Source organism: Cricetulus griseus, chromosome X (assembly GCF_003668045.3).
Source record: "Cricetulus griseus strain 17A/GY chromosome X, alternate assembly CriGri-PICRH-1.0, whole genome shotgun sequence".
NCBI classification, from domain to species: Eukaryota; Metazoa; Chordata; class Mammalia; order Rodentia; family Cricetidae; genus Cricetulus; species Cricetulus griseus.
Genome location: NC_048604.1, coordinates 40,926,843 through 40,948,056, shown reverse-complemented (window position 1 = coordinate 40,948,056; position 21,214 = coordinate 40,926,843). Strand labels below are relative to the sequence as shown.

Sequence of the window (21,214 nt, the reverse complement as noted above, 5' to 3'; positions counted from 1 at the left end):
GCAGGCAGATCTCTGTAAGTTCCAGGCCAGCCTGGTCTCCAGAGCGAGTGCCAGGGTAGGCTTCAGAGCTACACAGGAAAACCCTGTCTTGAAAAACAAACAAAAAAAAGTACATTTGTACTTCGAATCTGTAGAAAGGAATCTGCATTTAACTTTAGAAGCATTTCAGAAAATATCCATTGCTAATAGTGTGTTTGTTTTTGAGGTAATCTAGAACACTTAGGAAACCCAAATAAAGGTCTGCCTTAAGGATCTCTGCTTCAGTAGGTGTGGAGTAGAGTCCAAGAATGTGTATTTCTAGTGAATTGCCAGCTGCTGCTGTTAGTGATTCACACTAGCGCATTTGTAGATTACTTAGCATCCTGGTAAGGTGGGTACTTTTTCGTTCAATGAAATGCATTAAGAACTAGACTTCTGCCTTTCCGCCGACCGACCCAGGAACTAGGAGTGAGGAGACTACCAGGAGAGGCAAGACCATCCAGAGTTGTGGACATTGAATTCCTGGCCCCCACACACTACTGGGTCACAAGAGGAGATAGAGAGACCCCACCTGCACCCACTAAAAGAAGATATGGGGAGAAGACAGAATAAGATTTCACTCAACAACAGAAAGACCAATATGACACCACCAGAATCTAGGGACTCCACTCCAGCAAGATCTGAAAAGCCCAACACAGAGCATGAAGATGAGATGGACCTCAAAAATTATCTCAGCAAGATGATAGAGACCTTTAAAGAGGAAACAAGAAAATCCCTTAAAGAAATAGAAGAAAAAGCAAACAAAAAATTACATGAAATGGAGGAAAAGACAAACCAAAAAATTCAAGAAATAAACAAATCTCTTAAAGAATCTAAAGAAAGCCAAGAAAAAACATCCAAACAAGTGAAGGAAGTTCTTGAAACAGTTCAAAGCATGAAAGCTGAAATAGACACAATAAAGAAAACACAGAATGAGGCCATGCTGGAAATGGAAAGGCTGGATAAACAATCAGGAACTAAAGATGTAAGTATATCCAATAGAATTCAAGAGATGGAAGAGAGAATCTCAGCTACTGAAGACTCGCTAGAGGATATACATTCATCAACCAAAGAAAACCTCAAGTCCAACAAATCCCTAACACAAAATATCCAGGAAATATGGGACACCGTAAAAAGGCCAAACCTAAGAATAATAGGTGTAGAAGAAGGTGAAGAAACACTGCTCAAAGGTACAGAAAACATATTCAACAAAATCATAGAAGAAAACTTCCCCAACCTACAGAAGGATATGCCTATGAAAGTACAAGAAGCTTACAGGACACCAAACAGACTGGACCACAAAAAGAAGTCCCCCCGACACATAATAATCAAAACACCAAATCTACAGAATGAAGAGAAAATACTAAGAGCAGCAAAGGAAAAAGGCCAAGTATCATATAAAGGCAAACCAATCAGAATCACACCCGACTTCTCAATGAAAACTCTGAAAGCCAGAAGGTCTTGGATATATACACTAAGGGATCATGGATGTCAACACAGACTACTGTACCCAGCAAAACTTTCAATCACTATAGATGGAGAAAATAAGATATTCCATGACAAAAACAGATTTAAACAATACATATCCACAAACCCAGCACTACAGTTCTGGAAGGAAAGTTCTGGAAGGAAAACTCCAACCCAACGAACATAACTACACTCACAAAAACACTGGCAATAGATAATCTAATTTTAGCAAACGCAAAAGGAAACAGGAGGGCAAAATCCACACGCAATGACACCACCAACAATAAATCCAAAACAAAGAAGAACCAATGAACAATGGACATTAATATCCCTAAATGTCAATGGTCTTAACTTACCCATAAAAAGATATAGGCTAACAGAATGGATACGAAGACAGAATCCATCCTTCTGCTGTTTACAAGAACCACGCCTCAATTTCAAAGACAGGCGATACATCAGAGCAAAAGGATAGGAAAAAAATTTCCAATCAAATGGACTCAAGAAACAAGCTGGGGTAGCAATCCTAATATCTAACAAATTAGACTTTAAACTGAAAGCAATCAAAAGAGATGAAGAAGGGCATTTCATACTCATCACAGGAAAAGTCCATCAAGATGAAGTCTCAATCCTGAACATCTATGCCCCTAATACGAAAGCACCCACATTTGTAAAAGAAACATTACTAAAGCTCAAACCACACATAAAACCACACACACTTATAGTAGGAGACTTCAACACCCCCCTTACACCACTAGACAGGACCACCAGACAGAAACTTAACAAAGAAACAAAGGATCTGACAGAAGTCATGACCCAACTGGGTTTAACAGATATCTATAGACCATTCCATCCAAACACAAAAGAATATACTTTCTTCTCAGTGCCACATGGAACCTTCTCAAAATTAGTATTTTCCCTGGTGCAAGAAGGGACTTTGAGAGCCCATCCCACATGAAGGGTTACACTCTGGCCCTGGACACAAGGGGAAGGGCCCAGAACCAGCACAGGAAGATTTGGTGGACGTTGCAGAGCCCCTGTTGAGGGCCCTACCCTGCCTGGGGAGTGGTGGGTAGATGGGGTGGGGGGTAGGCTGGGGGTGGGGAGGAGGGATGGGGGTGAGGGGAGGGAGAAGGAGGAGGGACTTACATGTGAAACAAGCTTGTTCCCTAACTAGAACTAATAAATAAATAAATAAATAAATAAATAAATAAATAAATAAATAGAACTAGACTTCCACTTCTCACTGTCAAGAGTGGAAAATCATTCATTTTAGTGCCAGTAAGCTGAGGCAAATCTATAAAGAAAACTTATAAAATTATATCTGAGTTTCTGTTATTCACATAAAAACCCTTGAGCCTATGCAATACAAACAAACTTTTATTTTTAACAGGATCGAATGCAGCCATGTGCATCCATGAAAAGTAACTGTAAAGGCAGATGTCAAAGGATGACTTTTTTTTTTTTCTGCGAGGAACTGTAGAACAAACTCAATTTTCTGGGCAAAACCAAACCCCAGAAAACTTAACGAAAACCTTTTCCCCCTTTCTCCACACATTCCTTTCTTCTAGGCTTTGCAACTGTAGGGAGAAATAAGATAAAAGCAATATTTTTATGGCATCAGAAGACACTAACGATAATCTCAGTTTGTTCAAACCTAGTATAACTATCTCCTCTCAGTAATGGGAAATGAATACACTTTCTGCTTACCTATCAGGTGCTTAATAAGACTGGGATGACTTTATAAAACCATCCTGGAAAGAAAAGGGACCAATGGAAAGGAGATGGGGTGGAGAGGGCAGTGGAATATGTAAGGGAGGTACTTGAAGTACACTGTATACTTGTGTTAAATTATATAACTTATATAATACACACAGAAAAAGCATTTGAGGGCATCACTCACATCAACTTCACTGCCCTTCTGTCCCCCATTATAAATGCTCATTTCTTTCTCTGGAGAGCCTGCTCTGAATAAAGCTATCTGCCTGTGATCACTGCACAAACTCGACATCCTATTCCCTCAAACTCCCAGGACCTTAGTTTCAATATCTTTTAAATAAGAATAAGACTGCTATCAGACACTCAGAGACACTAAAATTGAACAAGGCAGACAGAGATGAATAAAGGAGGATGTAAGATTTCATTCTTAGTTCAGTAGTAAATAAAAAAATCACCATAACTTTGTTTGACTATTCCATGAAATATAAAGAATATCAGCTAAACTAATATGCATTAATCATGAAGCCTGGTTTCACCTGAAACCCTTATCTTTTCAGTTTTTTTGTGAATAATCAGCCCTTTCAAAGTATTGTTAGTATGAAAGACTACATTTCTGTGGCCAAGAAAAAAAAGAGTCCAAAATTCCCTTGGTAACTTTTTTCTATTGGTCCTCATTACTAGGATCAGTCAATTCCCACTGACAGTCTTATAGCTAAAGGATAAAGGACTTGCAGCTGGTAATGAAATCCCTATAAAACATATTGACTTCTATATATATAAACACACTTTAGCTTCAAACTGTTTATTAACTATAACAGAATACTTCAACATAAATCTCCCAATGACAGGGGTGTATCATAATTGGTTTAATACTATTCTCTCTGTATGTCTCTATCTCTGTCTCTGTCTCTCTCTCTGAGACAGGGTTTCACTGTGTAGCCCTGGCTGTCCTGGCACTCACTCTGTAGACCAGGCTGGCCTCGAACTCACAGAGATCCACCCACCTCTGCCTCAAGAGTGCTAGGATTAAAGGCATGCACCACCAACAGGCTGTGGTTAGTTAATTCTAAGAGCTCTAAGTCTATACCTGCGTTCCTCAGGGATGTACCATTCTGGAAAATCCCTGTACTTGTAAGGCTCTCCTTCCAAGTTTCCAATTTCGTCCTCTTCCCATTGCTCCTCATCTGCAACTCCTTCAATGGATTCATCTGAAGTTTCATACTCATAGGCAGTTGATTCATCAGTGATTGCTGATTTTGACTCCAGAAGGCCAAGGCGACGAAAGTAGTAAGACAGCTTATACTTGACTTCCTCATGTAGGAGTCTGCTAACAGTTGAACCTGGAGAATAGAAATGTGAGAGTAAAATGAAAAGACTGCCTGGACCCTTCTTAGTAACTGCTACCGATTTCTATTGCTCTCACATTCTCTTCCTTTAAGTTTCCCTGCTGACTACTTTTCCCTTTTTCCCAACACTGGGATTCTCATTATTTCTGGGTAATGGAATGAAAGGGGATCACAATCAAATTGTCTGATTCTGTTCTGTATGTTTTTAGCAAAAGTTTATAGAAAATGTATACCTCTAAGTCTGAGGCAGGAGGATTGCCAGGAGTACATGGCTGGATCAGGCAACATAACAAGACATTCTTTCAATAGGATGAAAAAGGCTGGGGAGAGAGTTCACTCAATAAATGCCTCGGAAGCAAGAAGACCTCAGTTCCATCCTTTGAATCCAACACACACACACACACACACACACACACACACACACACACACACAAAATAGAGAGGCCTGGTGGTAATCTAGGGTCATCTAGGGTAATCTAGATCACTGGTAATCTAGGATCAAGGAGGTACAGAAAGGTGATCACAGGGAATGGCTGTCCAGCCATCTGAGCCTAATCTGCAAGTTCAAAGTTAAGAAGAAACCCACCCTCCCCTTCTCCCTCTCCCCCTCTCTCTCTCTCTCTCTCTCTCTGTGTGTGTGTGTGTGTGTGTGTGTGTGTGTGTGTGTGTGTGTGTGTGTGTGATGTATGTAACTCAGCAATGTGAATGGAAGTCAGAGCATAGCTCTCTGGAGTCAGTTGTCTCGAAGACAGTTTGCTATGGTGGGTATATGGCTGGGGTTTACAGCTACCTCCCTCACCCTCACCCCCACCCCCCTCTCTCTCTCACACACACCACACACACACACACACACACAGAGAGAGAGAGAGAGAGAGAGAGAGAGAGAGAGAGAGAGAGAGAGAGAGAGAGAGAGAGAGAGAGGTGTCCTCTGTCTGGCCTCATAGATATGTGTACACTTTCACCTGAGAAACAAAAATAAAGTTTTTTTTGGTTTGTCGAAACAGAGTTTCTCTGTGTAACAACCCTAGCTGTCCTGGAACTCTTTCTGTAGACCAAGCTGGCCTGAACTCACAGAAACTCGCCTGCCTCTGTCTCCTGAATGCTGAGATTAAAAGCGTGTGACAACACCACCTGGCCAAAAGAGCAAAAATTAAAGTCTGAAGATGTACCTCATGTGCCTAGCAATTTGAGGCTGGCAAATACAAATTTAAAAAGGAGAGAGGACAGAAAAGAGGGGAGAGGTGGATGAGGAGGAACGAGTTCACTTGTCTTCAATTTTAAAAAATCATGTTAGGTTTGAAGTTGCTCAATCCTTGAAGATATAACTAACGTATCTTGTAAGTACTCTAGTAATAGTTAATAATTTTCGTGGATTTATCTGAGGTTAATTTGAAGACAGCTTACTTTTTTTCTCCACACTACAGGGTCTTCACTAACTTGGGCTTTTCTACGTGTGCACACTGGACCCCAAATTTCCAGAAACTGGATTGTCACTTAATCAGGATGGACAAGTTCTGAGCATGGGTTTTACATGAGCCAGGAGTGTCAAAGGCAGCAGCAAGGGTGGAGGAACTGAACACCATTCTGTGCCTGCAGCTGCACAAACCCGGGTTTGCTGGATTCCAGCCATATGCAGATGTCTGGCCCTCCTGTCCTTCAGTCTAGGCTGTCCAGTTTTCTGCCTTCTGAGAGGCTGCTTAGTTTATGGGGTCCTATGCCTCCCAGCCTGGTTATCCCTCTCCTGCATGGTCACTTCCCCATTCCCCAGCCCACAGGTTCATCTGCAAGGCCTCACGTCCCAGTGTACCTGTGCACCATGAGGCACTTGTGATGCTCAACAATAATAAGAATAAGGTCGTTCCATTAGATACCAGTGAAGAACAAATTCTATCATAAGCTAGTATGGGGACCAAAACATAACCATAACTCACAGACACTTGAAGTTCCTGAATCGTTGTCGTCTTCGTCCTCACTGTCCTCGTCATTCAAGTACTCCTTGAAGGGCAAGTGCTCATCGAAATCCTCACCGAAATCGAACTCAAATCCATTGTCTTCTTCGAACACATTCTGCTGCTCTTCATTGAAGGGTGGAGGTTTCTCCAGAATGGCGATGTCAGCCACCTCCTGCTCCTCCCCCTCCTCCTCATTTTTCCAAATGGTTTGAAAAATTATCTGGAATGTCAGGAAGCCAAGAATTCCCACAAATACAAGCCACTCGAGAGACACCAGAGCTGCTAAGAGGAATTCTTCCCTCAGGTCCAAGTCTCCATCACTACCAGCACTGGTGCAAAAGTCAGCCCAGTCTTGATAGCTGATGGAGGCCATGTCACAAGGGACACACGGAGGCCAGGAGTTGTGCAGAGCTGCACTAAAGCAGAAGCCAACAGCAGTGGCACCAGGTCACGGAACGGCAGCACACTCCCACAGACGAGCACTGGGGATTCTGGAGCCGGGTGTAAGCACAGGGCATGCTGGGAAGGGCAGAGGCGGGGGCCTCACACCTAAAGGAAGTCTTGTGGGGAACGACACTCTGAGTCTGCGCAGGAAGGACCAGAAACTTCTGTGGAGAAAACTCCCCGGATATGCTGTGATGGTTAGCGGAAACTCCAAGTTACGGAAGGCCAGCCTCTGGCCTCAAGAACTCTAAACTCATTGGTTGAGGAATAATCATCTGCAAGCCACACAACCAATGAGAGAGCATGGTTCTCAGTGGCTGGTAAAAAAAAAAAATCTGTGGAAGGTTACATGGTCTTTTAATTCTTCCATCGTGATGGATCTGCTGTGAAATGTTCCAATATAGGGACCAACTTGTTTCCCCAAGTCCCCTGAGACATCTTGTAGCAGGAGGGACACAGGTTTTTAATATGAGAAAAAATGTCTTATAAGTTACTAGCAGCCTGCAAACTTCATACCCAAAAGGGAATGGCAATTTGGACATGCTAACAGTACTAAAGATTATTATTAATTTTTTTGAGACAGGGTTTCTCTGTGTAGCCTTGGCTGTCCTGGAACTAGCTCTTGTAGACCAGGATGGTCTCGAACTCACAGAGATCTGCCTGCCTCTGCCTCCTGAGTGCTGGGATTTCAAGGCGTTCAGTTGTGTTAACGGTATTAAAACTGCGCATGTCCATCATGTGGCAAACCCTGTGGCGCTGATCGTGGTCTCTCACTCGAGACACCAGAGCTGCTGCAAAGGATTTGCGATCCAGTCTTGCCCTCCAACTCCACCAGCTCCGCCACACAAGCCACACAGGGTGGAGTCCTGCTGGTAGTTGCACACTGGCAGGAGAGGCACACAGGTCAGGAGGCTGCAGGAGGCCTGTGGGGGGCAAAGGTCTCTGTAGAGTGGTCTCCAGGGGACTCTAACAGAAGGGCTTGTCTCTGCAGTGTGGGTGCATGCTATTGACAGTGGTTGGAGGGGGCTCCATTCAAGGGATCTAGTTTCAAATAAGAGCACCAAAAAGCCGAGGTCAAATTTGTAATTGTGGACTCTCTTGCTCCCGGGACAGAAGTGACCTCAGTTTTGAGGTTTTTGTTTTTGTTTTTGTTTTTGTTTTCCATTGTATGTGTCAGAGGACAGATGGCTATGCTTTCTTTAAAAAAAAAAAGTATTCTCTAGCCGGGCTTTGGTGGCGCACACCTTTAATCCCAGCACTCGGGAGGCAGAGGCAGGCAGATCTCTCTGAGTTCGAGACCAGCCTGGTCTCCAGAGCGCGTGCCAGGATAGGCTCCAAAGCTACACAGAGAAACCCTGTCTCAAAAAAACAGACAAAAAAAGTATTCTCACCTTACATACCTTATACAAAAGCATAAATCTATGCACATTATTGAGGTACTTTAAGTAGTATGGTAGACATATATATTATATATTTTAGTCACAATAAACATGTCTATTTCTTTAAAACGTTCTCATTTTTTCTGGCTAATACTTTCAATATAGTTTTAAAATAGGAGGTATATTGCTATTATCTGTAGTTAACCTGCTTTGCAGTACACATGAGACCTTTTGTCTACCCAGTATCCATTGGTCATTACTAGTTAGCAATGGGTTTCAGAAGTAATGGATTTTACTATGCCATTTCAGACATGTATATGGTTAATTTTGCTGATAATCACCTCCATTGTGCTCTTTCATCCCCTTGCCACCTCCTTTGTCCCTGTCCTCTCCACAAGTAATGCCCTACTCTGTTTTCACGGAGTGTGTGTGTATCTGTGTGTGAGCAAACAGTCCCAGCTACTCATGCATTCAGCACAAATTTATTTCTGTATGTGGAAAGCCACGTAATTGTCTTTATTTTTCTGTCTCATTATCCTGTTTTTCTGGTCCCTTCTTCATTTTAGTGTCCTACGACCCTCCAAATTGTCACCCTCCTCCTTTCATGATTTATTACTGTTATGTTGAAATTAAGACTCTGCCTATGAGAGAAAACATGATATGGCTGTCTTCAGAGACAATCTTATTTTTCGTAAAATGATGATCTTCAGTTCCACCCATTTCCCAGCTAATGATCTAATTTTGTTCTTTATATGGCTGAATTTCCATTGTGTATATGTACATCACATTTTTATCCACCTATTTTTAGAGTTCAAGGTATATCTTGACTTTGTGAAAATTGCCACACTAACCATGAATTTCTATTGTGTATATGTGCATCATGTTTTTATCTACCTATTTTGGAACTTCAGTCTTGACTTTGGGAAAATTGCCACAATAACCATGGATGTGAAAATATCTCTGTTGTATAATGATTTGTATTCCTTTGGGAGCATATGACCAAAGCTAGGGAGATAAAACTTACGATATTTTGTAGTTTGTGTAGTAATTTCCATAGTGGTTATTGTAGTTTACATTATCATTAGAGGTGTATAAGGATACCCTCCACATATTCTAGTACTTGTAGAGTTTGTTTTTGTTTTTCCTCTATAGTGTACATTCTAACTGGGATGAGGAAGAAATTTTTGATTTTCAATCTGTGATGGAAAGCAATGATGAACTTTTTCACATATTTTAGGCAGTATTCATTTGCTTGGAATCTTCCACATTTAAGATTCATTTTACCTGTGAATAGAGAAAATCATATTTTACTCTTTAAATTTGAAACCCTGTTATTTAGTTTTATTGCCTATTTGTCATGACCTCGATGTTCAGTACAATTTTGAATACAAGTGGTACAAGCAGACCTTCTTGTTAATTCACTTGTTCCATCAGAAATAGTTTCATGATTCTTAATTATGTGGATATGTGTGGGGGTATGTGGAGTTACCCACAAAAGCTGGAGATGTTGGGTGTGGGTGTGAATGAATGTGATGGGTAGTACATGCCCTTTATGGAGGAGCAGTCTCCACTCTTGTTTTATTTTTAATTAGAAAGAGAAGTTCAGTGAGTAAAGAAGTTGGGAGGATCTGGGAGGATTTGATTGAGGGAGAAGATATGCTCAAAATCTGTTGTATAAAAAAAAATAAATAAAAAAGAAGAAAGCTTTAGGCTTTTAGCATTCAGCATCATGGTACTTATGAGTTTATTATAAACAGCTTCAATGATGTGAAGTTTTCTTTATTCTCTCTCTCTCTCTCTCTCTCTCTCTCTCTGTGTGTGTGTGTGTGTGTGTGTGTGTGTTTAATACATATAGAAAGACTGATAACGTTAATCTCTTTTCTGTGTCAATGGAGATGGCTATGTGGTGTTTTATTTTGTTTTGTTTTCCCCTACTTATTCATTTATTTATTTTGGTTTATTGGTCTCACTGTGTAGCCCTGGATGTTCTGGAACTCATTCTGTAGACCAGGTTGGCCTGGAACTCAGAGATCTGCCTGTCTCTGCTTCCCAGGTGGTGGGATTATGGGCATGAGTCACACCACACCTTTCTTCCTTTTTAAAGTGTTATGCTGATGGATTTTGTGCAATGAACCATCTTTGTGTTTCTGGGATAGATTCTTGTTGTTCCTGATGTAAATTCAGTTTGTATTCTTTGGGTACTACTTGCTGGTATATATGCTTCGGGTTCTTACATCTGTGTTTATAAAGCATCGCTTCTTTTTCTGATGCCTTTACCTGACATCAGTGTCAGAGTAACTCTGCTTTCTTAGACTTAATTAGAATGTGTTTCATACTTTCTGTCTTAAGAAAGAGTGTGAGAAATATGGGTGTTAATTCTTCCTTACAATTTTGGTAAAATCCACCACTGAAGGATATTTGATTGCTTATTTATTGCCTCTGATTACTAATGGTTCTGTTTCATTTTATTTATTATTCAGTGTTTTCAGTAGTTTTTGCTACCTAATATTTTAGGCAAGTATTATTATTTGTTGTCATGCAATTAAATTATCATACTATTCTTTTATGGTCCTTTTACTATTTATGGAAGTGTAGCAATGTTCCTAATTTATGACTGTGGCGATTTCAGTTTTTTCTTTTTTTTTTCTTGATTGGTGTAGCTCAAAATGTTAGCAGGCTTTCTGGATCAAGCATCAGATCCCAGAGTATGAAAGAACTCTACTCTGCTAACCATCTTTCTATGAAAATTAGATTATTAATGGTGAAAACTGACTAGATACTAATTTTGGTCCAAAATTTACATTGACAGATTTTCACATCCTCACTAATATTACATTCCTGGAATAAACAATTTGTGGTGTGTGTGTGTGTGTGTGTGTGTGTGTGTGTGTGTGTGTGTGTCTGTGTCTGTGTATGTGTATGTGTATGTATGTCTGTGTGTTTATGTTTGCACATACATTTGAAGGCCAGAGATATGCTTCTTAATCATTCCTCTGCAGACATATATTTTGGTTTTTACATCTGATCTCTCACTGGTTTAATTGCCTGTCGGCAAGCTTCAGGAATCCTCTTGTCTATGCCTCCCCAGTGCTGGAAATACAAATACACATATGCACAAGGCTCTTCATGGGGCCTCTCTGGATAGATCTGAGGTTGTGATGGTTATGAAGCTGCACTGTATCCATTGAGCCATCTCCTTAGCCTCAATTCCACTTTTTATTTTTGATAATGTAATATGTCTTGGCTAGTTTTATGTCGACTTGACACAAGCTAGAGTCACCAGAGAGGAAGGAACTTCATTTGAGAAAATGCATCCATAAGATTGGGCTGCAGGCAGCCAGACAGTGGTGGTGCATGCCTTTAATCCCAGTACTTGGGAGGCAAAGGCAGGGGAATCTATGTGACTTTGAGACTAGCCTTGGCTGCAGAGCTAGTTCCAGGACAGCTAGAGGAGAAAGAAAAATGATTGGCAAGCCCATAAGGCATTTTCTTAATTAGTGAGTGATGTGGTAGGGTCCAGACCATTGTGGGTGGTGCCATCCCTGGGCTGGTGGTCCTGGGGTCTATAAGAAAGCAGGGTGGGCAAGCCATGAGGAGCAAGTCAGTAAGCAGCCCCCTTCCAAAGTCTCTGCATCAGTTCCTGTCTTCAGGTTCCTGTCCTGTTTGATTTCCTGTCCTAACTTCTTTTGATGACGAACTATCATATGGAACTGTGAGGGAAATAACCCCTTTTCTCCCCATGCTGCTTTTGGTCATGGTGTTTCATCACAGCTATAGAAACCCAAACTAAGACTCCCTTCACATTCATTATTCTCTCTTACTACTAATTCACATCTGCTTCTGCGCTGCAATGGGCATGTTTTCATTTTTGTTACTGTGCGTTTCAGTTCCAGAAGTTCTGTTTCCTTCTCTGTCTATTTTTGAGACAGGTTCTGTTTATATAGTCTATGATAGCCTCCAGATCTGGTCTCCCTACCTCAGCCTCTCAAATACTGGTATTATTTGTATATTCCAGCACATCAAAATTCTTTTCTGTTTTGTTTTTATGTATTTATTTGCTTTGTTGTGCTTTCTTAAATTATGTCCATTTTGGTACTGTTAATTTGGGGAGAGATTGTTCTCACATTCATAACTTCATTTACGCTTGTTTCAGTGCTTTAAACGTTTGTAAAATACCTGATTTACATGCCCTGTTGATGCAGTGCCTGGCTTGATCAGGAACACTTACTGTTGTGTTTATGAGTCACAATTATTTGGAGGGACTCTTTGTGTATGTCGTGGTTTTGTTTTTGTTAAATTGCTAAATAATGCAGTAGTAGAGCTCTGCTTTGTTCAAATCTGTTGCTTCGGTTTCTTCTCCTGTTGTTTTCTCATGTAGTGCTTTTGCACAAATGATTCCCTCATCATCTGTGACCATTGAATTCTCCCCTGCAACAGTGGCCAGCTTATAATTGGTAGCATTTCATTAAATGTTCTGTACCATAAATATCCCAGTTCTCACCCAGGTGCTTGCTCTGTGAGTGTATCTTGGAACTCTTTCTGTGGTCAGTCAGGGAGTTGACAGCTCTGGCTCAGCCCTGAGTTTCTTTGCATGTAGAGCACTGGCCCACAGCACTGGCACCAGCTCTCAGCTAAAACTTAGGCCTTTCCCAGGTACTTGCTGGACACACACACACACACACACACACACACACACACACACACACACATGACCTTCCCAGATCTCGTTTATTTTGGAACTCTTCAAAGCATTCTGTGGATGTTTTCCTCCCAATGTTTTCATTTTAAGATTTTTTGCAGCTTCTACTTAGCTTTAGGTGGTATCTCTGTCTCTCTAAGTTGCAACATCAAGGAATGCCACCAAATGTGTTCTTTTTTTTTCTTTGAGAATAGGCAACTTCACAAAGCATGAACTCTAAAGAAATCCAAATGGCATTAAACTGATAATAAGAGTATTGCAGAAAGCTGTCAGATGTGTGAAATAATGATCATTATCTGGGGATAAAGTGGTGCTGAGATTTTAATTTTGTTGTTTTTCACTTCCACATTTCCATTGGTCCAGGCTACAAGCTCTGCAAGTAACATAATTGCAAGGCAGGTATTCACCACTTCTCTTGATCTGGGGTGAGAAGGATCAGAATACTGCAAATTAAAATGAAACACAGCTCACTGCCCATCTGATTTGCTACTTGTCTTCAGCAAATGTTGCTTGAATTATTGAAAACGTCTTATTAATTCCCATAGTTCTATAGGTTTGATTCAGACCATGTTTTTATTATGTTTGGAATGGTAGAAGTAGTTTCTTCACCTGTTTCTTTTCAACAGTGAGCATTTCTTTTGGGTGTAGCATTTCCATTTGGATTTATTTCCCACCATTTATTGTCTATTTTGTTTCATTGACTTCATGATTGTGCTGTCATGTACTTAAGTGTTTCTGTTGGGCAGTTACTTAAATTATAATGAAATATTCCTCTAAGTCCCTTTGAAAACAATTTCTAATGAATTATATTATTTCCTGTATTATATTTGCTCTGTTATTGTTCATCATGCAAACTCTGTATTTCTCCTTGAACACTCCATATTTTAATCATAAATGTATTCTCATAAAATTTTCAGTTATTAGAGGAATTAAAAACATATTTTGCTTTCCTCAGTGTGTATGGGGGGTTTAAAATGGTTATTTGAAAACTTGGCATACTCTTCCTGCTCCCAGTATTCAGCAGTATTCCTTAGGTTGAGATGGTGATCAGGGTCATTTTGTCCCATTGGCATATAAACTACTTTCTGTGACAGATCATCTGCTATGATGAAGAAATTGATGTCTCTAGGGTGTAACTGTTGCTTCACGTTTAGTAGATACTAGCACCCATCACTTAATGGAAGCACTCCCTCATAAGAGCCAGGCCATCCAATATCTGGGACTTAAAGTTTCAGGCATGTGATAAAGCCATTCTTTGAATGTACTTGTAGAGAAAGGAACTGTTGCAGTCAGTCTTCAAAGAACGAATGGGCTCAGCTCCATCTAAAATTTGGTACAGGTGGCAAGCCTCTGCCACCATACAAATAACAGGGAAGTATGCCTTAATCATTTTTTTTTTCATGGGAGAGAAGGGTGGGTTCCAAGCAGATAGGGAAATTTAAAAAAAAATAAAAAACTTCCAATTTTTTATTTAATATTTTATCTGTGGAATCATAGCATGTGAGAATTGGAATAGAGTTTAGAAATAACTCTTCCTTTTGCAGACGTGTAAATTCCATGCCTAAGAAATGAGCTGCTTTGGCCAATGACCACCTCTTCCAGGGTGATGGGTTTCTTTTTTTTTTTATTAATTCAAGTTAGGTAACAGGCTTGTTTCACATGTAAGTCCCTTCTCCCTCTCCCTCCCCTCACCCCCATCCCTCCTCCCCCACCCCCAACCTATCCCCCACCCCATCCACCCACCACTCCCCAGGCAGGGTAGAGCCCTCAACAGGGGCTCTGCTAAATTCACCAAATCTTCCTGTGCTGGGTCTGGGCCCTTCCGCAGATAGGGAAATTGATATTACTGTTTACTGTGGACTTGTTCAGAGTTCTAATGTGTGGGCAGGGCATCATATGGCTTTAACTTCCCACTAATATTCAAGGAGAATGATCAGAGATTTCTCCTTTATGTTTCTGGCAATGGGGACTAAACAAGGGTCTTACACTTGATAGTCAAATACTCTATCACTGAGCAAAATCCCCAAATTCTGAGATTTATCAGCTTTACCAGAAGTGGACTGGAGGGACACAGGGACTGAAAAGCTTCCAGAAACAAGGTGACAAACAGCAGCAAAGTGAAACCAGAAGCATTTCTCTTTTTTTTAAGTTTTTATTTTATTTTATTTTATTAGTTCTAGTTAGGGAACAAGCTTATTTCAATTCCCTTCTCCCTCTCCCTTCCCTCACCCCCAACCCTCCTCCCCCACCCCCAGCCCACCCCCCACCCCATCCACCCACCACTCCCCAGGCAGGGTAGGGCCCTCAATGGGGGCTCTGCAAAGTCCACCAAGTCTTCCTATGCTGGTCCTGGGCCCTTCCCCATGTGTCCAGGGCCAGAGTGTAACCCTTCATGTGGGATGGGCTCTCAAAGTCCCTTCTTACACCAGGGAAAAATGCTAATCCACCACCAGAGGCTCCCTGGAGTGCAGAGGCCTCCTTATTGACATCCATGTTCAGGGAGGGGTCTGGATCAGTCTTGTACTGGCCTCCCAGACAGCATCTGGGGTCGATGTGCTCTGCATTGTTCAGGTCAACTGTTCCTGTGGGTTTCTCTAATCTGGTATAGACCCCTTCGTTCTTCATTCCTCCCTCTCTTCAACTAAATTCCTGATTTCAGCTCAGTGTATATCTATGGATGTCTGTCTCTGCTTCCTTCAGCCTCTGGGTGAGGGCTCTAAGATGGCATAAAGAGAAGTCATCAATCTCATTTTAGGGGAAGGGCTTTTGGGTTATCCTCTCCACCATTGCCTGGATTGTCAGATCGTGTCATCCTTGTAGGTCTCTGGAGATCTCCCTGGTTCCAGATCTCTTCTCGGGCCTATAGTGGCTCCCTCTGATATGGTATCTCTCATCCTGCTCTCTTTCCTCTATTCTTCCCCCAACTCAATGTTTCTGCCCCTCCATTTCCTCTCCTCTTCTCCTCTTCTCTTGCTCTTATTGTAGCAGCTCCTTCCCCCCCCACCCTCATGCCCCCAATTAGTTCGGGAGTTCATGCCACTTCCATTCCTGGGGACCATTTATCCCTTAGAGTCCTTCATGTTTCCTAGTTTCTTTGGTGAAGAGCATTATAGACTGGTAATCCTTTGCTCTATGTCTAAAATTCATATATCAGTGAGTAAATACCATGTTTGTCTTTTTGTGACTGGGTTACCTCACTAAGGATGGTTTCCTCTAGTTCCATCCATTTGCCTGCGAATTTCAAGATTCCATTGCTTTTTTTTTTTTCTGCTGAGTAGTACTCCATTGTATAGATGTACCACATTTTCTCAATCCATTCTTCAGTTGAGGGGCATCTAGGTTGCTTCCAGGTTCTGGCTATTACAAACAATGCTGCTATGAACATGGTTGAACATATGTCCTTGTTGTATGTACATGCCTATTTGGGTATATACCCAAGAGAGGAATGGCTGGATCTTGAGGTAGACTGATTCCCATTTTTCTGAGCAACTGCCATACTGATTTCCAGAGTGGTCTTACCAGTTCGTACTCCCACCAGCAATGGAGGAGTGTTCCTTTTGCTCCACATCCTCTCCAGCATAGATTATCATTGGTATTTTTTTATTTTAGCCATTCTGACAGACGTGAGGTGGTAACTCAGAGTTGTTTTGAGTTGCATTTCTCTGATGGCCAATGATTTTGAGCACTTTCTTAAGTGTCTTTCAGCCATTTCAGATTCCTCTGTTGAGAATTCCCTATTTAGTTCTGCACCCCACTTTTTAATTTCATTGTTTGGTGTTTTGGTGGCTAGCTTCTTGAGCTCCTTATATATTTTGGAAATCAGTCCTCTGTCAGATGTGGGATCAGTGAAGATCTTTTCCCATTCTGTGGGTGGTCGTTTTGTCCTACTGACTGTTTCCTTTGCCTTGCAGAAGCTTCTCAGTTTCAGGAGGTCCCATTTATTAATTGCAGACCTCAGTGTCTGTGCTACTGGCGTAATGTTCAGGAAGTGGTCTCCTGTGCCAATTTGTTCAAGGGTAATTCCCACTTTCTCTTCTAGAAGATTCAGTGTGGCTGGATTTATGCTGAGATCTTTGATCCATTTGCACTTAAGTTTTGTGCATGGTGACAGGTATGGATCTATCTGAAATTTTCTGCATGTCCGAATCCAATTGTACCAGCACCATTTGTTGAAGATGCTATCTTTTTCCATTGTATAGATTTAGCACCTTTGTCAAAAATAAGGTATCCATAGGTGCGTGGGTCAATATCAGGGTTTTCAATTCGATTCCATTGGTCTATCAGTCTATTTTTGTGCCAATACCAAGCTGTTTTCAGAACTATGGCTCTATAGTAGAGCTTGAAGTCGGGGATGGTGATGCCTCCAGAAGATCCTTTATTGTAAAGAGTTGTTTTGGCTATCCTGGGCTTTTTATTTTTCCATATAAAGTTGAGTATTGTTCTTTCAATGTCTGTGAAAAACTGTGTTGGGATTTTGATGGGGATTGCATTGAATCTGTAGATTGCTTTTGGCAGGATTGCCATTTTTACTATGTTAATTCTACCTATCCAAGAGCATGGGAGATCTTTCCATTTTCTGGTATCTTCTTTAATTTCTTTCTTTAAAGTCTCAAAGTTCTTATTGTACAGATCTTTCACTTTTTTGGTTAGTGTTACCCCAAGATATTTTATGTTGCTTGTGGATATTGTGAAAGGTGATGTTTCCCTGATTTCTTTCTCATTGGATTTATCATCTGTATATAGTAGGGCTACTGATTTTTTTGAGTTAATTTTGTATCCTGCTACCTTGCTGAAGGTGTTTATCAGCCGTAGGAGTTCCCTGGTAGAGTTTTTCGGGTCACTAATGTAGACTATCATGTCGTCTGCAAATAGTGAAAGTTTTACTTCATCCTTTCCAATTTGTATCCCTTTGATCCCCTTTTCTTGTCTTATTGCTATAGCCAGAACTTCAAGTACAATATTGAAGAGATATGGAGAGAGTGGACAGCCTTGTCTTGTTCCTGATTTTAGAGGAAATGCTTTGAGTTTCTCTCCATTTACTTTGATGTTGGCTATTGGTTTGGTGTATATTGTTTATCATGTTTAGATATGTTCCTGTTATTCCTGTTCTCTCCAAGATCTTTATCATGAAGGGATGTTGGATTTTGTCAAAGGCTTTTTCAGCATCTAGTGAGATGATCATGTGGTTTTTCTTTTTCAGTTTGTTTATATAGTGGATTACATTGATGGATTTTCGTATGTTGAACCATCCTTGCATCCCTGGGATGAAGCCTACTTGATCATGGTGGATGATTTTTCTGATATGTTCTTGGATTCGGTTGGCCAATATTTTATTGAGTATTTTAGCATCGATGTTCATGAAGGATATCGGTCTGTAGTTCTCTTTCTTAGTCTTATCTTTGTGTGGCTTGGGTATCGAAGTGATTGTAGCCTCGTAGAAAGAGTTTGGCAATATCCCATCTGCTTCTATTGTGCGGAACAGTTTGAGGAGTACTAGAATTAGCTCTTGTTTGAATTTCTGGTAGAATTCTGCAGTGAAGCCATCTGGCCCTGGGCTTTTTTTGGTTGGGAGGCTTTTGATTACTGCTTCTATCTCATTAGGGGTTATAGGTTGATTTAAACTGTTTATCTGATCTTGATTTAATTTTGGTAAGTGATATTTATCCAGAAAGCTGTCCATTTCCTTTAGATTTTCCAATTTTGTGGAGTACAGGTTTTCAAAGTATGACCTAAAGATTCTCTGGATTTCCTCAGTGTCCGTTGTTATATCCCCTTTTCATTTTTGATTTTGTTTATTAGCATGCTCTCTCTCTGCCTTTTGGTTAGTTTGCTAGAGGTTTGTCTATCTTATTGATCTTCTCAAAGAACCAACTCTTTGTTTCATTGATTCTTTGTACTGTTTTCCTAGTTTCTACTTTGTTGATTTCGGCTCTCAGGTTGATTATTTCCTGGCATCTACTCCTCCTTGGTGTGTTTGCTTCTTTTTGCTCTAAAGCTTTCAGTTGTTCTGTCAATTCTCTAATGTGACTTTCCTCCAGTTTCTTCATGTGAGCACTTAGTGCTATGAACTTCCCTCTTAGCACTGCTTTCAGGGTGTCCCATAAGTTCGGGTATGTTGTGTCTACATTCTCATTAAATTCTAGGAAGTCTTTAATTTCTTTTTTTATTTCTTCCTCAACCCAGGAATGGTGCAATTGGGTGTTATTCATTTTCCACGCAAATGTAGGTTTTCTGCAATTCGTATTGCTGTTGAATTCTAGCTTTAATGCATGGTGGTCTGATAAGATACAGGGGGTTATTTCAATACTTTTGTAACTGTGGAGGTTTGCTTTGCTGCCAACTATGTGGTCAATTTTTGAGAAGGTTCCATGTGGCGCTGAGAAGAAGGTATATTCTTTTGTGTTTGGATGGACTGTTCTATAGATATCTCTTAAACCCAGTTGTGTCATAACTTCTGTCAAATCCTTTGTTTCTTTGTTAAGTTTCTGTCTAGTGGTCCTGTCTAGTGGTGTAAGGGGGGTGTTGAAGTCTCCTACTATAAGTGTGTGTGGTTTTATGTGTGGTTTGAGCTATAGTAATGTTTCTTTTACAAATGTGGGTGCTTTTTGTATTAGGGGCATAGATGTTCAGGATTGAGACTTCATCTTGATGGACTTTTCCTGTGATGGTATGAAATGCCCTTCTTCATATCTTTTGATTGCTTTCAGTTTAAAGTCTAATTTGTTAGATATTAGGATTGCTACCCCAGCTTGTTTCTTGAGTCCATTTGATTGGAAAATTTTTTCCCATCCTTTTACTCTGAGGTATCGCCTGTCTTTGAAGTTGAGGTGTGTTTTTTGTAAACAGCAGAAGGATGGATTCTGTCTTTGTATCCATTCTGTTAGCCTATATCTTTTTATGGGTAAGTTAAGACCATTGACATTTAGGGATATTAATGTCCATTGTTCATTGGTTCTTCTTTGTTTTGGATTTATTGTTGGTGGTATCATTGCGTGTGGATTTTGCCCTCCTGTTTCTTTTTGCGTTTGGTAAAATTAGATTATCTATTGCCAGTGTTTTTGTGAGTGTAGTTATGTCCGTTGGGTTGGAGTTTTCCTTACAGAGCCTTCTGTAGTGCTGGATTTGTGGATATGTATTGTTTAAATCTGTTTTTGTCATGGAATATCTTGTTTTCTCCATCTATAGTGATTGAAAGTTTTGCTGGGTACAGTAGTCTGTGTTGACATCCATGCTCCCTTAGTGCTTGTAGGGGTATCTATCCAAGACCTTCTGGCTTTCAGAGTTTCCATTGAGAAGTCGGGTGTGATTCTGATTTGCCTTTATATGATACTTGGCCTTTTTCCTTTGCTGCTCTTAATGTTTTCTCTTTATTCTGTAGATTTGGTGTTTTGATTATTATGTGTCGGGGGGGACTTCTTTTTGTGGTCCAGTCTGTTTGGTGTCCTGTAAGCTTCTTGTACTTTCATAGGCATATCCTTCTGTAGGTTGGGGAAGTTTTCTTCTATGATTTTGTTGAATATGTTTTCTGTACCTTTGAGCAGTGTTTCTTCACCTTCTTCTACACCTATTATTCTTAGGTTTGGCCTTTTTATGGTGTCCCATATTTCCTGGATATTTTGTGTTAGGGATTTGTTGGACTTGAGGTTTTCTTTGGTTGATGAATGTATATCCTCTAGCGAGTCTTCAGTAGCTGAGATTCTCTCTTCCATCTCTTGAATTCTATTGGATATACTTACATCTTTAGTTCCTGATTGTTTATCCAGCCTTTCCATTTCCAGCATCACCTCATTCTGTGTTTTCTTTATTGTGTCTATTTCAGCTTTCATGCTTTGAACTGTTTCAAGAACTTCCTTCACTTGTTTGGATGTTTTTTCTTGGCTTTCTTTAGATTCTTTAAGAGATTTGTTTATTTCTTGAATTTTTTGGTTTGTCTTTTCCTCCATTTCATGTAATTTTTTGTTTGCTTTTTCTTCTATTTCTTTAAGGGATTTTCTTGTTTCCTCTTTAAAGGTCTCTATCATCTTGCTGAGATAATTTTTGAGGTCCATCTCATCTTCATGCTCTGTGTTGGGCTTTTCAGATCTTGCTGGAGTGGAGTCCCTAGATTCTGGTGGTGTCATATTGGTCTTTCTGTTGTTGAGTGAAATCTTATTCTGTCTTCTCCCCATATCTTCTTTTAGTGGGTGCAGGTGG

At 40.5% G+C, this 21,214-nt stretch overlaps 1 pseudogene; it reads right to left on the bottom strand.

Moving 5' to 3' along the window:
- Positions 1 to 6,130, bottom strand: part of LOC118239380 — a 59,954-nt pseudogene extending 53,824 nt beyond the window's left edge.
- Positions 6,131 to 21,214: the final 15,084 nt, after the last annotated feature.